The sequence below is a fragment of the Taudactylus pleione genome, unplaced genomic scaffold, assembly GCF_031769625.1.
Source record: "Taudactylus pleione unplaced genomic scaffold, aTauple2 ptg000156l, whole genome shotgun sequence".
Taxonomy (NCBI): Eukaryota; Metazoa; Chordata; class Amphibia; order Anura; family Myobatrachidae; genus Taudactylus; species Taudactylus pleione.
In genome coordinates, this window is record NW_028284558.1 from 18,658,483 (window position 1) to 18,672,693 (window position 14,211).

Sequence of the window (14,211 nt, forward strand, 5' to 3'; positions counted from 1 at the left end):
CTCTCACAGTATAAAAGGGATTTAGGGCCTGATTCAGAGCTGGACGCAATTCTTTGTTCGCTCGTATGCATTCAATGTTTTCCAACCACGCATGCGTCCGGTTATCACTGCGCATGTGCGGCCGTATCTTTGTGGTCAGTTTTCTTTCACTCGTATACACAGCGAGCAGGAAGTGACCTATGTAATTTGATTGACAGAATGGTCCGTTTATGGGTGATGATGGGGGCGGAGATTTGAAAACACAGGCGTGTGAAGCCGTTTTTGGGCGTACATTAATTATCTTGTGCAAGCGCAATATTTGAACAGAAGTTGTGATACATCACTGTGTGATCCAGTTTCCATTATGACTGCTCGTTCAGCTTGTGGTAGGGTATTGGATCTCGCAAAGACGATGGTGTCTTCGTAGCTCCCTTAGCGAATCGATGATTTGCTATTCTCCTTAATAAGGCACAAGACCAATCACCTAATAATTGAATCACTTGTAATAATGTGATGTGCAATGGCCCTGATTTATTAGCTAATTTTGTAACGCATGTTCTGATCCTATTTGTTTGTATGTTTGGAAATCACAACAGCAATCACCTAATAAATGTTTCATTTGTTAAGTTATTTGAAATGTGCTTGTTTTATTTGCTATATTTCGTACGCATGTTGTTTCCACATTTCCTTAGTTTTTTTATAGCACAGTACCAATCACCTAATTTTTTTTTTTTTTGGGGGGGGGTTTTGGTTTAAATACACAAAGATAATCACCTACTAATTGCTTAGCTTGTGTTATTGTTTACTTACCTGTTACCTTTTGGGGTTTTTTTGGGTGCAAATATTTTAGTATATGATCTTTCTCATGTATTTAAGTATGTTTGTTGCAGTCCCTGTTACCCAGTTGATAATGAAATTTCAAAGCAATTTTTTTGTTGTTTTTGGATTTGCACAAAAATTTTATTAATGTAATTTTTTTAAAATTTTTTTATTTGGGTCAGCCAAAAAACAAATTAGTGTCAATTGCACAAATAACAAATATTACAAAATAAAAATATCACAAGAAAGGAGAGGGAGGTTTTGGGGTGCACAAATATGGGGCAAACACAGAGATGGATTTTGTGGAAATTAGCCAGTGCTGTCAACACCTTTTCGTCTGCTTGGACTGGTGTTGCTGGGAGCATGACTTTGTCCGTGTGCTCCTGCGCCTGGCCTGGCCAGAGGTAGATGTTGTTGCCTCTGGCCTAGACAAAGGGCAGGGCTAGGCACATTTTGAGGGATGGCCGATGTTGCGCCAGAGATGGAGGGCCCTGATGTTCCAGCAGGAAGGGAGGGCGGCTCCAACATGCGCAGGCAGACGAGCTGCTCCAGGGCATTTGCTATTCTCACATTGGCTACAGCATTTTCCTCCAGGGCGTCCGCCACCCATAGCAGATTGGCATCCATCCTCATCAGAATGTAGGTGTTCTTATCCATTTTTTCATTGAGATCTGTGAGGAGGGCCACTGCTTGCGAGGGGGAATGCCCTGGACTGTCTGCCACAGGGTCCCCAGCCGGATATACTGCTTCCTCCCCTGCGGAGCCAGCAGATCTACTGCGGCCAAAGCTCTCCTCTGGAGCAGACTCGTCCTCTTCTGTGCCTGTGTGGAAAAGATTGTAAAAAAATAAAATTAGTACATTTTAAACTTTACTTCTACATTTTTTTGAAAAATTTAAAAAAATTTACCTGCGGCAACATGTGGAGCCACAAAGTCTGGCATGTCTGTGTCCATGTTGGACACGCCAAACACCTCCTCTTCCTGCACACACCCCTGTGCCAGCTCTTCCAAATCTGTAAGCTCCAATGACACAGGGGTTGGCCCACCACCTGTCCCCCCTGCATGCCTAGCCCTATCTGCCAATATTTGTTTTAGCCGATATTTGAAGTCGCTCCATCTGTTGATAAAAAATGTAGGGTTATATTTAAAAAAAATAAAATAAAACTTTGGAAATAGGTTACAGCATTTATGTACCGGTGTTTGACCTCTTGGGTTGAACGGACAAAGTCACCAACCCCATTGACAGCACTGGCTATTTCCTCCCACAGTATCCATCTCTGTGTTGCACCCATATTTCGGGGTGCCTGTGCCAGGTTATCGATGCACATTTGCACCAAAGCCTCCATCTCCTTTCTTGGGAATTGAGGCTGCCTTTTGCGTTTGGCCCTGGCCTGGGTACTAGGCCCCGCAGCCTCCTCATTCTCAGTCTCCACACCTTTCAAAAGGGTAAACAAAAACATTATTTGTCTATTTGTTATATATTTTTTTTAAACTTTCATTTTTGAGCTACTTGCTGTGACTTCCTGGATTTTGGCTTTGCTGCTGTTCAGTGGTGATGATGAGACAATTGAATTCAACAGACCCATTGTGGGCTTTCGTGACGTTTTTATAGATGTGTGTGCATTATGCGGGCGCATCTATTGTGCATCATTGATTTGAGCGGGAAAGTTCTGGCTATTTAAGGCTTTTTTGTGGCCTTCTTTCGGGGTGAGTTGTTTGGAGTTGTTCTTGTTGTTGGAGTTGGAGTTTGAGTGTGAGTCGGAGTCGTGGTCTTGGGCGGAGAGTTTGGAGTGTGTTTTGAGATTTGTGTTTGTTTTGGTTATTGTCGTTAGCATTTTAGCATTTTTTTTACTATAAATTTTTTGTTAGTTTTGGAGGTAAGTTGGTAATTTTTAATTTGGGTCTATTATAACTTGGTAATTTTTTTCTCATTTTAAATGTTAATAAGTGTTTACTTCGCTTTTGTTTAGTTTTTGGATTGTTTTCATTTGGTTTTTGGGATTTCATTTATTTTGGTGTGTTCATTTTTATGTGGTAAGTGTTTTGTTTTCTACATTATAATCCTTTATTTCTGTACATTTTTCCACGTTTTTTTAGGGGTCACGCTATGCAGATTGGTGTACCTAAAAACATGTTGATTTTGCAATGCAATTTTTTTGTTAAAATTTTTTTAATGTATTGCGTATAGTTTGACCATCTCCTGTCTGTGGGTTAAGCGTACCATTAAGCATTAATTTTTTAATGTATTGCATATAGTTTGACCATCTCCTGTCTGTGGGTTAAGCGTACATTACAATTTTACTGTAGAATCCAAGAATAACTCAACATCATCTGTGTAGTGCATGCATTCTTGATATTTTGGCCTTAGCCTGTCTTGTTTTTTTTAAATTATATTTTTTATTTCTTTACAAAATCTAAATCGTAGGTTTACTGCAAGATGTCACTGCCCAACCCTGTAAGATTCCTCTTTATATGAAAAAAAGATAAGTATATTTTAACATTCTTAAATTTCGAAAACATAACTACATTGTCTAACATTTCAGATTGATGTTGGGCGAATTATAGTGGCGATGGTCCCAGACCCCGACCAACCTGGACATCCTCCTAGGCATAGGCCTCATAGGTGTGCAAGGCCCCAGATATTTCTAACACGTGTCACCCTTTTTGGAATGCCTGATGATGTGGTCTTAAGGCATTACCGTCTACCACCCAAATCATCCTAGACACTCTTTCATTAATAGAGAGTGATCTTGAAAGGCAAATTAACAATCCAACAGCAATACCACCACTTACGCAGTTAATGTTGGTGTTACATTTTTGTGCCTCAGGATCCTTCCAGACCACAGTAGGCATAGTTGCGGGAATTTCACAATCCTCCTTTTCAAGGATCCTGAGGGTGGTAATGGATGCCCTATTTAAGCACCTCCATCATTTTATTAATATGCCATTGGATATTGGGTCCCATAATGTGGTTAAGCAAAATTTTTTCGACATTGCAGGCTTCCCAAACATCATAGGGGTTGTGGACAGCACTCACATACCACTTCAGCCTCCAGCAGTGCTGGAGGCAATATTTAGGAACCGCAAACATTTCCATTCAATGAATGTAATGGTGGTATGTGATGCCTCCCTCCAGATCCTGTCCCTGAATGCCAAATTTCCCGGAAGTGCACATGATTCTTTTGTCATCCGGCAAACAGGGCTTTGGCACAAATTAAACAACCTACAAGCTGGTGATGCGTGGCTTCTGGGTAAGTGGTACCCTTAATTTTAAAAACAAACACTGTTGACTTATAAATGGTACTGATGCTTTTTTTTATTTTCACAGGAGACAGTGGTTACCCTTGCACGCCCTGGTTGCTCACTCCTTATTTGGTTCCTACACCAGGGCCACAAAGTCAATATAATTCTGCACTTACTGCCACCAGGCAGGTGGTGGAGCACTGCATTGGCCTTTTAAAAGGTCGATTTAGATGTATCCACCACTCTGGTGGCGACCTAATGTATTTGCCGGCTATGGTTTCCAAAATTGTGGTCCTGTGTGGGATATTACACAACATTGCCCAATGGTGGTGTCCCAATGCAGCCAGAGGATGCCTTACCTGAGGATGGCCCCCAGAGGTTGGTCGGAGGAGAGTGTCAGGGGGGCCATATGTGATGACATTGTGGCACATTTTTTCAGGTAATTTTTTTAAATCATTTAGTTAATCAAGCATATGTAATATGATATTTTTTGACTGTTAAATTTCCAATGTGGTAATTTTTAAAAAATTTTCTTCTCTTTTTTTAACAACAAATAAACAACCTGCAAACTACCTGAAAATAAACGACTGTGACAAATATGTTCCAAAATGGGATTTTACATCTTGACAAATTAATTATTACCATGAATTGTGGAAACATGTTGGCATGCTACATCTACAACCAGTTCTTGATGTCCTTTTTTTTAAAATGTATATTAAGCGTGTTTGTGTTCTGTTTATTAAATGTTTGATTAGAAAAATGTGTGTTTTTTTACGATAAGTTATACATAATTTTTGGAGTTTAAAAATGGGACAATACCTTCTTAATTTTGGCCCAACTGTAAACTATTGCAAATGTGGCTAAAATGTTTTTTTTACAAATGCATTATTTACACAGATTTTTTTTTTTCCTTATTTTTAATTTTTCTTTTTTTTAATAACAAAAGGTATTATGGCGAAGCAGTATGGAGGGAAAGACTAATACAAACACATTTACGTAAATGTATCCATAAAACAAATAATGTGTGTTAAGGAATTGGATAAAAATCATAATAAATGTAATGGTATTAAAATTACCACTTTCATAATTACTTGGAGTTTCCAAATATTCCTTTTCAAAATGTCAAAACACATTCAACAAATGCAAACTTATTATTTATCCAGGGATTAAAATGTTAAAGGCAAGAAAAGAGAGTTATTAACCATTTTTTTTTATTTTTAGAAAAACAAATGACCAACTGTAACACACCAAATAAAGCACAATTAAGGCCTCCTTAAGGCCAACAAATGGTCCAAACAAACTAGAATGCCAATAATATGGCCACACAGATGCCCAATTTCCTCAAAAATGGCATCATTCTGCATCCGTGCCTCTGTTGAAAGAGAAATGTGTGTATTACTAAAATGTAGACATTACTATTTTTTTCTAATGGTCATTAGGATTAACATATAAAACAAGATAAGATACCATGCAAAATGGGGCAAACATTTCACATTTACTAAAATAAACTCCACATTGTAAACTTTCAACCACAAAGCAAATGTAAAAAAAAAAAATATATATATATATATATATATATATATATATATATATATAGAAAAATAGATGGGTACAGCGCCAATCTTAGCAAATTTATGAATTTATGATACAAAGAGATGAACTATTAACTGTTTAACTGGCACCTCAGCCCGTAAATAATGTAGGCGTCAGCTCTGGGTAAATAGGACAATACTAGTGCAAGTATTAAGAAACAAATAAACAGAATTGGAATTAACCCTTAAGCGACAGGTATGCTCAGTGAAATAAATATTAGTTCGTGGATAATGCAAAGAACAACAAATAAATCTGGATATAAAGTGTCTCGTGCAATCACTGTAAATTCATAACGTGCAATAAATAATTAGTCAGGTGGACCAAACAAAAAATATAGAGAAAAGAAAGTGCCTGTGCGTTATTAATAAATACACATAATAATAAATAAATAAGTACTCAGTTGAGGTTCTGTGCAAAATACAGCCCTATAAACTAAGGTCACTTAGGAACAAAAGTGCCAATGCAATGAGATAAAAACAAAGAAAATTAATTTTTTAAGACAAAGAGTAAAAATTGCCCATAATTAGGCAAAATATATGAACCACCATAGAAGTAAAAAATGCAACATAAATAATTAAAAGAGAAATGAGTTGTAAACAATAGCAGCTTATCTGAGTATGTAGAAAAGTTAATTCTCTCAAAAGTTCATGAGGCAGGTAACAGTCACTCCAAACGCGTTTCGTACTATAACTTCATCAAGGGGATAGTGTGTAGGTGTAATGGTCAGATATTTATACCCCATTAGGAGTTCAACCAAGGTCAGGTATCCGCATCACTTCCTGTATACAGGAGCGCACCAATAAAAATCCATTTAACAGTACAGCTATAGCCTTTTAACGCTTCTTCAGCTATATCTAGTTTATAGCAGTAATTAGTCTATAAATATTGTTCTTGAGCATAGTTTAAAAACCTTTTCTTAAAGTCATCAATAGGGCTACTTCCGCCCTTCTCGGCGTTACTTCCGCCCTCACTTAGGCGCATCATATCCGGCATGTCATCTCCACGTGGGTCCAAGGCGCGCAGGGACTTTGTCACGTGCCCTCCGTATTTCATAGCAGTGTGCGTCAACTCCATTTTCTGGACACGTGTTCAGTCATAACATACAGGCCTCTCAGCTGACCGCATTGTGGGCGACACTTCCGCCCTTCCTCCACGTTCTCCTGTGTTGTTATTCTGCCCTTCTGCTGTTTTATAAGGCGAGACTTCCACCTTTCTCCTGTACATCATGTGAATCATTTTTGCCCACACTTTAAAACGGGCTTACATTCGTTATTTCTTCAAATTAATCTAGACTTCAAAAATAAAAGGACAATATTAGGATATGGTCCAGGCATGCATGTTGAAATAAAATCATCGCCTTATTAATGTTATGTTAGAAAAAACGTTAGCTTCCAAGTTATCATATAATATGAGTAATAATTCTTGAACCAAGCATAAAATAAATCATAAATTAAAATTGGTGTAACTAATTCATACTCTATTAATGCATATATTCAAAATGTTAAGAATGTGTATGGAATGTATGTAACTGGACTAATACTGTAGAATAAAATATCTAATATTAAATATTCAGTCTCTGGAGAGAATTTCTAATGCCAGTTTTGCGTTATTTCCTTTTTACTTCTGGAATGTGGAGGATTCTTTTAGTTCTTCATTTTTCTGAGAGGGATCACTGGAATTTGAAAGTTCTTAAGTTTCTTGATAGTCATCATGTGGGAGCATCACTGGGGTTTCTTTATTATTTCTTCTTTATATTTTGGACAATATTCAGGAAATTTTCTTATTTACAACACCTGGGATTCCCAGGATGTCTCCATTTCTGGTACTAGTCAGGCCCCACCATATTGAATTTTCAGTCTTAAAACTGATATTGCAATCTGGAGGTATGGTTGTAAACCTTAGCATATCATCTTATTCCTCCTCTTCGGGATATGCTTGTAGATGCTTTCTGTGTGTGTTATGGTTCCCTTCTTAGGCAATGACTTGGTTTTATTTCCATTACCAGGGTAAATTTGCAGCACCAGATATTCCAAAGGGGTAGCCCTCCTTGGTACTGACCTGGCCCAATCATGCTTTGCTTCCAAGATCAGACTAGATTGGGCTCACACATGATGGTATGGCAGCAAATAGATTCATTCAACACAAATCATGCCAGATTTTCTATTAAACCTGATCTTCCCCCAAAAGAGATAATTCTTTGGGGTACTTGTCAGGCCCATCCACATAATAGATGGTATATTAGTAGATAGGAGTTGAACACATCACAGAAATGGAGCTATTTCGTAATAGTCATTGAAACCTTTAGGTGATAGTGTATCCAGTTCGAATATCCAGAACATTTCCCTTCTTGATAATAAGTTGCCCAGGTCTCCTCCTCTTTCTCCTAAGGTTACATGTTCAATTGCTTTATATGAGATATCATCCGGATTGGTGTTATGTACTATCGAAAAATGCTTAGATACAGCATGCCCCTCTACCTTATTTTTAATATTCCGAATATGCTCCTGTATTCTTAACTTAAGTGGTCGCTTGGTTTTTCCAATATATTTAAGACCACAAGTGCATTCCAGCAAATAAATAACCGATGTAGAATTACAATTCAGAAAACTTTTGATGGTATACTCTTTGGATGCATCTGAATTCATGAAGGTTTTCCTTTTGGGGTGGAGGAACTTGCAGATATTACAGTGTCCGCACTTATAACTTCCAGTACATTTCAAGGTGTTCATAGTACATTGTTCTTTTTTCCTTTAACATGCTTGACTTAAAAATGTAAAATAATTATGAGTGAGTATAAAAGACATAAGATCACATAAAAATTCTTTGTGAGGAACTTCAATCTCTGCATCCATCTCTAGGAACATTCTGGCTGCGTTTATACCTTTGGAGTGTTCTATACATGTATATAAGGATTGGACATCGATGGTTATCCAATTAAAAGTCTGTTTCCAATGTATACCCTCTATTTGTTGTAGTACACTTGAAGCCCTTAAAAACTTGAAAAAGAACCAGGAGGTAGTTATAAAACCAGCTGACAAAGGGGGGGGGTTTGGTGAGTCATGGACCATGCTTATTATCTGAAGGAAGCTCATAGACTTCTTGATGATAGAATTTCCTATGAAAAATTATCAAAAGATACAACTGAAGATTACATAGAGGAATTGAGAACTGTTTTATTTTATGGTCTACAAAGAAATATTTTAACGAAAGAAGAATTTCAATTTTTAATGAAATCAAACCCCGCGACCCCGATTTTTTACTTCCTACCCAAGATTCATAAATCTATCACGGAACCTCCAGGTAGGCCTATCATAGCGGGCATTGAATCACTTACCTCGAATCTCTCCAAATATGTGGACATTTTTCTACAAAAATATGTTACAAAATTGGAATCCTATCTCAAGGACACTACAAGTGTACTACAAAAAGTAGAGAGTATACATTGGAAACAGACTTTTAATTGGATAACCATCGATGTCCAATCCTTATACACATGTATAGAACACTCCAAAGGTATTAACGCAGCCAGAATGTTCCTAGAGATGGATGCAGAGATTGAAGTTCCTCACAAAGAATTTTTATGTGATCTTTTGTCTTTTATACTCACTCATAATTATTTTAAATTTTTAAGTCAATTTTATCGTCAAATATGCGAAACGGCGATGGGCACAACATTTGCCCCTAGTTTCGCCAATTTGTTCATGGGATGTTGGGAAAAGGATTATGTATACAATAATAACCCATTCAAGGATCATATCATCTTTTATAAAAGGTGCATCGACGATATTTTAATGATTTGGGAAGGACCAGAAGAAGTTTTAATCATTTTTTATCAAACATTTCAAATAATAATATGAATTTGAAGTTTATGTCTAATTTTAATGACTCTAGTATAGAGTTTTTAGACTTGATTCTTACAGCAACAGGTGATAAGATTGTACAAAGAATTTCATAAAAGGAGTAGATGCTAACAGTTACTTGCATTATAAAAGCAGTCATCTGGATAAATGGAAGAAGAACATCCCCTACTCCTAGTTCTACAGGATAAAACGTAATTGCAGTGATGCCACAATCTGCAATGAACAAATGGAAGTGTATGCTAATAGATTCAGAGAGAAGGAATATCCAGAAACAACAATAGCAACAGCGATACAGAAAACCCAACACCTGGAAAGAAGTAATTTATTGAAATATAAGACAGAAAAACAACAGGAGAATGAGATAGTACCTTTTATTACTACATCAGTGGTCATGAGAATCTAATCAGAAAGTCTTTTAATAAACCTTGGAGTATATTGCTCATGGATCCAGCTCTGAAGAAGATCCTTCCACCGAAACCACAAATCATCTTCAGAAAATCTCAGAATTTAAAAGATCTATTAGCACCAAGCATGTTAAAGGAAAAATAACAACGTACTATGAACACCTTGAAATGTACTGGAAGTTATAAGTGCGGACACTGTAATATCTGCAAGTTCCTCCACCCCAAAAGGAAAACCTTCATGAATTCAGATGCATCCAAAGAGTATACCATCAAAAGTTTTCTGAATTGTAATTCTACGTTGGTTATTTATTTGCTGGAATGCACTTGTGGACTTAAATATATTGGAAAAACCAAGCGACCACTTAAGTTAAGAATACAGGAGCATATTTGGAATATTAAAAATAAGGTAGAGGGGCAGGCTGTATCTAAGCATTTTTCGATAGTACATAACTCCAATCCGGATGATATCTCATATTAAGCAATTGAACATGTAACCTTAGGAGAAAGAGGAGGAGACCTGGGCAACTTATTATCAAGAAGGGAAATGTTCTGGATATTCGAACTGGATACACTATCACCTAAAGGTTTCAATGACTATTACGAAATAGCTCCATTTCTGTGATGTGTTCAACTCCTATGATAATTTGGAAGCTAACGTTTTTTCTAACATAACATTAATAAGGGGATGATTTTATTTCAACATCCATGCCTGGACCATATCCTAATATTGTCCTTTTATTTTTGAAGTCTAGATTAATTTGAAGAAATAACGAATGTAAGCCCGTTTTAAAGTGTGGGCAAAAATGATTCACACGATGTACAGGAGAAAGGCGGAAGTCTCGCCTTATAAAACAGCAGAAGGGCGGAATAACAACACAGGAGAACGCGGAGGAAGGGTGGAAGTGACGCCCTACAACGCGGTCAGCTGAGAGGCCTGTATGTTATGACTGAACACGTGTCCAGAAAACGGAGTTGACGCACACCGCTATGAAATACGGAGGGCACATGACAAAGTCCCCGCGCGCCTTGGACCCACGTGGAGATGACATGCCGGATATGATGCGCCTAAGTGAGGGCAGAAGTAACGCCGAGAAGGGCGGAAGTAGCCCTATTGATGACTTTAAGAAAAGGTTTTTAAACTACGCACAAGCACAATATTTAAAGACTAATTACTGCTATAAACTAGATATAGCTGAAGAAGCGTTAAAAGGCTATAGCTGTACTGTTAAATGGATTTTTATAGGTGCGCTCCTGTATACAGGAAGTGATGCGGATACCTGACCTTGGTTGAACTCCTAATGGGGTATAAATATCTGACCATTACACTTACACACTATCCCCTTGATGAAGTTATAGTACGAAACGCGTTTGGAGTGACTGTTACCTGCCTCATGAACTTTTGAGAGAATTAACTTTTCTACATACTCAGATAAGCTGCTATTGTTTACAACTCATTTCTCTTTTAATTATTTATGTTGCATTTTTTACTTCTATGGTGGTTCATATATTTTGCCTAATTATGGGCAATTTTTACTCTTTGTCTTAAAAAATTAATTTTCTTTGTTTTTATCTCATTGCATTGGCACTTTTGTTCCTAAGTGACCTTAGCTTATAGGGCTGTATTTTGCACAGAACCTCAACTGAGTACTTATTTATTTATTTATTATTATGTGTATTTAATAATAACGCACAGGCACTTTCTATTCTCTATATTTATTGTTTGGTCCACCTGACTAATTATTTATTGCACGTTATGAATTTACAGTGATTGCACGAGACACTTTATATCCAGATTTATTTGTTGTTCTTTGCATTATCCACAAACTAATATTTATTTCACTGAGCATTCCTGTCACTTAAGGGTTAATTCCAATTCTGTTTATATATATATATATATATATATATATATAAAACAGTGGTTAGAACTAAAACATTTTTACATGAAGAAAGCCTAACACAAGTTGACAATCTTTAATTTAATCAAAAAACATGAAAGACACAAGTGGTAGTGGTTTGGCATGTGTCATATGCGCAATGTTAAACCAACATTTTTTATTTTTTTTTAAAAATAGCAGATTTGTACTAAACTGAATTTTTTATGTACACAGGGCAAATTTAAAATTCATATAAAATGGATAAAAAAGAAATATAATGTCAAAAAAAAAAAAACAGCCACAGTGTATGCATATAGGGAACATTTCAAAACATTACTTCCACCAAAAAAAAAATACCTGCAGCATACAGAACCGTGGCAGAGTGGCCAATTTCATCCTCTGATGATGTCGGCCAATTAAGATGTAATGTGGGAGGGGTGAGTTGGGAAAGAGATGAGGGAGTGGAACATGGAGAGGGTGGATCAGGGGAGGGAGTAGAAATATGGATGGGTATGACAGGGGAGGGAGGGGTGGTTTGGGATTGGGGACCAGGATAGGGAGGGGAAATATGGATGGCAAGGTCAGGGGAGGGTGGTGAATTTGGGGAGGAGTGGGCAGGGGAAGAGAGGGTTGGAATGGGGGATAGGGGTCGGGCCAGCCTTCTTCACCGCCTCACTATACGCTCTTGACCTAAATGATGGATAGTTCAAGAAGATTAACTAAATTGTAATACATTTAAAAAAAAAAAAAAACTTTATCCTAAATTCACATACACAAATACAAGGTATAATTTATAACAAAACAAGGCCATACTGCAAACATGCACACGCATTAATGATAATTTACATTAGCAAAGTACATTATGCAAATAAGATTAAACCATTCACATATACACTTACGCCGACGGATCTGCAGCCGGAGAGACTCGAACAGGCATGGTGACCTGCATCGCAGATCAGACCATCTGCACTCCAAATGGCCGATGTAGCCCATGGAATGCAGATGACACCGCACCTCCGCGTACACCCTCCGCTTCATTATATTGGCGACGAGGGGATGGCGTGTGGTTATTCTCTGGCCCATTACTTTTTGATGATTTTTTTCACACAAAACAGTTTTAATAAAGGCCCAAGAAAAATCTGATTGGCTAATGTACTTTCATAATTAAAAGGAACAATTCTATTGGTTAATGTGTGAGTCATGTGAAAAACCCCAAAAAACATATTGGGACTTATGATTGGCTTGATGCATTTAGATGCGTTAGCAAAGGTCAGAACAAACGGAATAACCATATAATCTGTTTGTAAACCTAAAAGGAAAACATTAATAACAGAAACATTCTTTGGAATTATACTATAAATCTGCTTTGTCCTTATAACCGTACGGATTCAGCGGAACAAATGTCACACAATACAAACAATAAAGTTTATTGACATTCAAAAAAAAAACAAGATTGAAAACATTTGAGGTTCAATTAAGTAACTTAATACGGTGATTGCCACCAATCAATTCAAGTATGTTTGCAGAACAAGAAACAAGGCAATCGAAAACTGACAATCCAACTTCCGGAAGTTACTTGTGCGAGCGCAGACATCAACCAAAGATGAGTAGAGAGCTTGCTATTTTGAATGCTCTCTAGCTAGAGGAGGGGTTGTGTGAATATGGAGTGGAAGCCTAGCTATGAGCAATCAAACATGTGAGCGCTTTGTTTTACATATTTCCATTCGTACGGACTACGAGCGAACGGCCGCTTGCGTCCAGGTCTGAATCAGGCCCTTAATTCGCTTTCAAAAAGAAAAATTGGTAAAAGTGGAACATGATTATGAAACTCATACAGTTTATCAGTGGCTATCTGGCAATCGCCCACAAGACCAAAGACGTCCTTTCTTTAGACATAACACAAAACCTTTCATGAGGTTTGAGACAGAATCCTTACAAGAAGCCAATAGCTCTAATAGTGATTCAGAAAAAATAAGCAGTGCTTCTAGCCCTTTAGGTATGATTACCAGGCAGAAAAGGCCGGGCAAAAAAGGCGCTTCACAAGGTGTGGTGGCCAAACCAAGAGGCAGAGGAAGAGCAGGCAGACCCCCTCAATACAGAAGGACCTAATATTCAATTTATCATCTTATGAACTTTCAAACAGCGAATATAGCTTATTGAACAAAGGTCTCTCTTTTGTTCCATCTGTGCCTTTTGAGGAATTACAATGGAATTTCGATAAATATACACTTCAAAGGAAATTAAAACTCAAAGAATTTTTTAAGGGCGATGTTTCTGGGATGAATCAAGATGTTATTCCATCACAATTGAAGCAATGTGCACCTTATTCAACCTTTGACCCTCAGTCTAACAATGCCAGCATAAAAACTTTCTTACGTGTTTTGGAACAAGACGTTTCTAATTCAGATTTTTGCAACAAGAAAGCTGTTATTCAACTTAA

The 14,211-nt window shown here is 37.3% G+C and overlaps 1 pseudogene; it reads right to left on the reverse strand.

The window, feature by feature from the left end:
* Positions 1-7,642: 7,642 nt before the first annotated feature.
* Positions 7,643-7,761, reverse strand: LOC148521673 (5S ribosomal RNA; annotated as a pseudogene).
* Between the last annotated feature and the right edge of the window lie 6,450 nt (positions 7,762-14,211).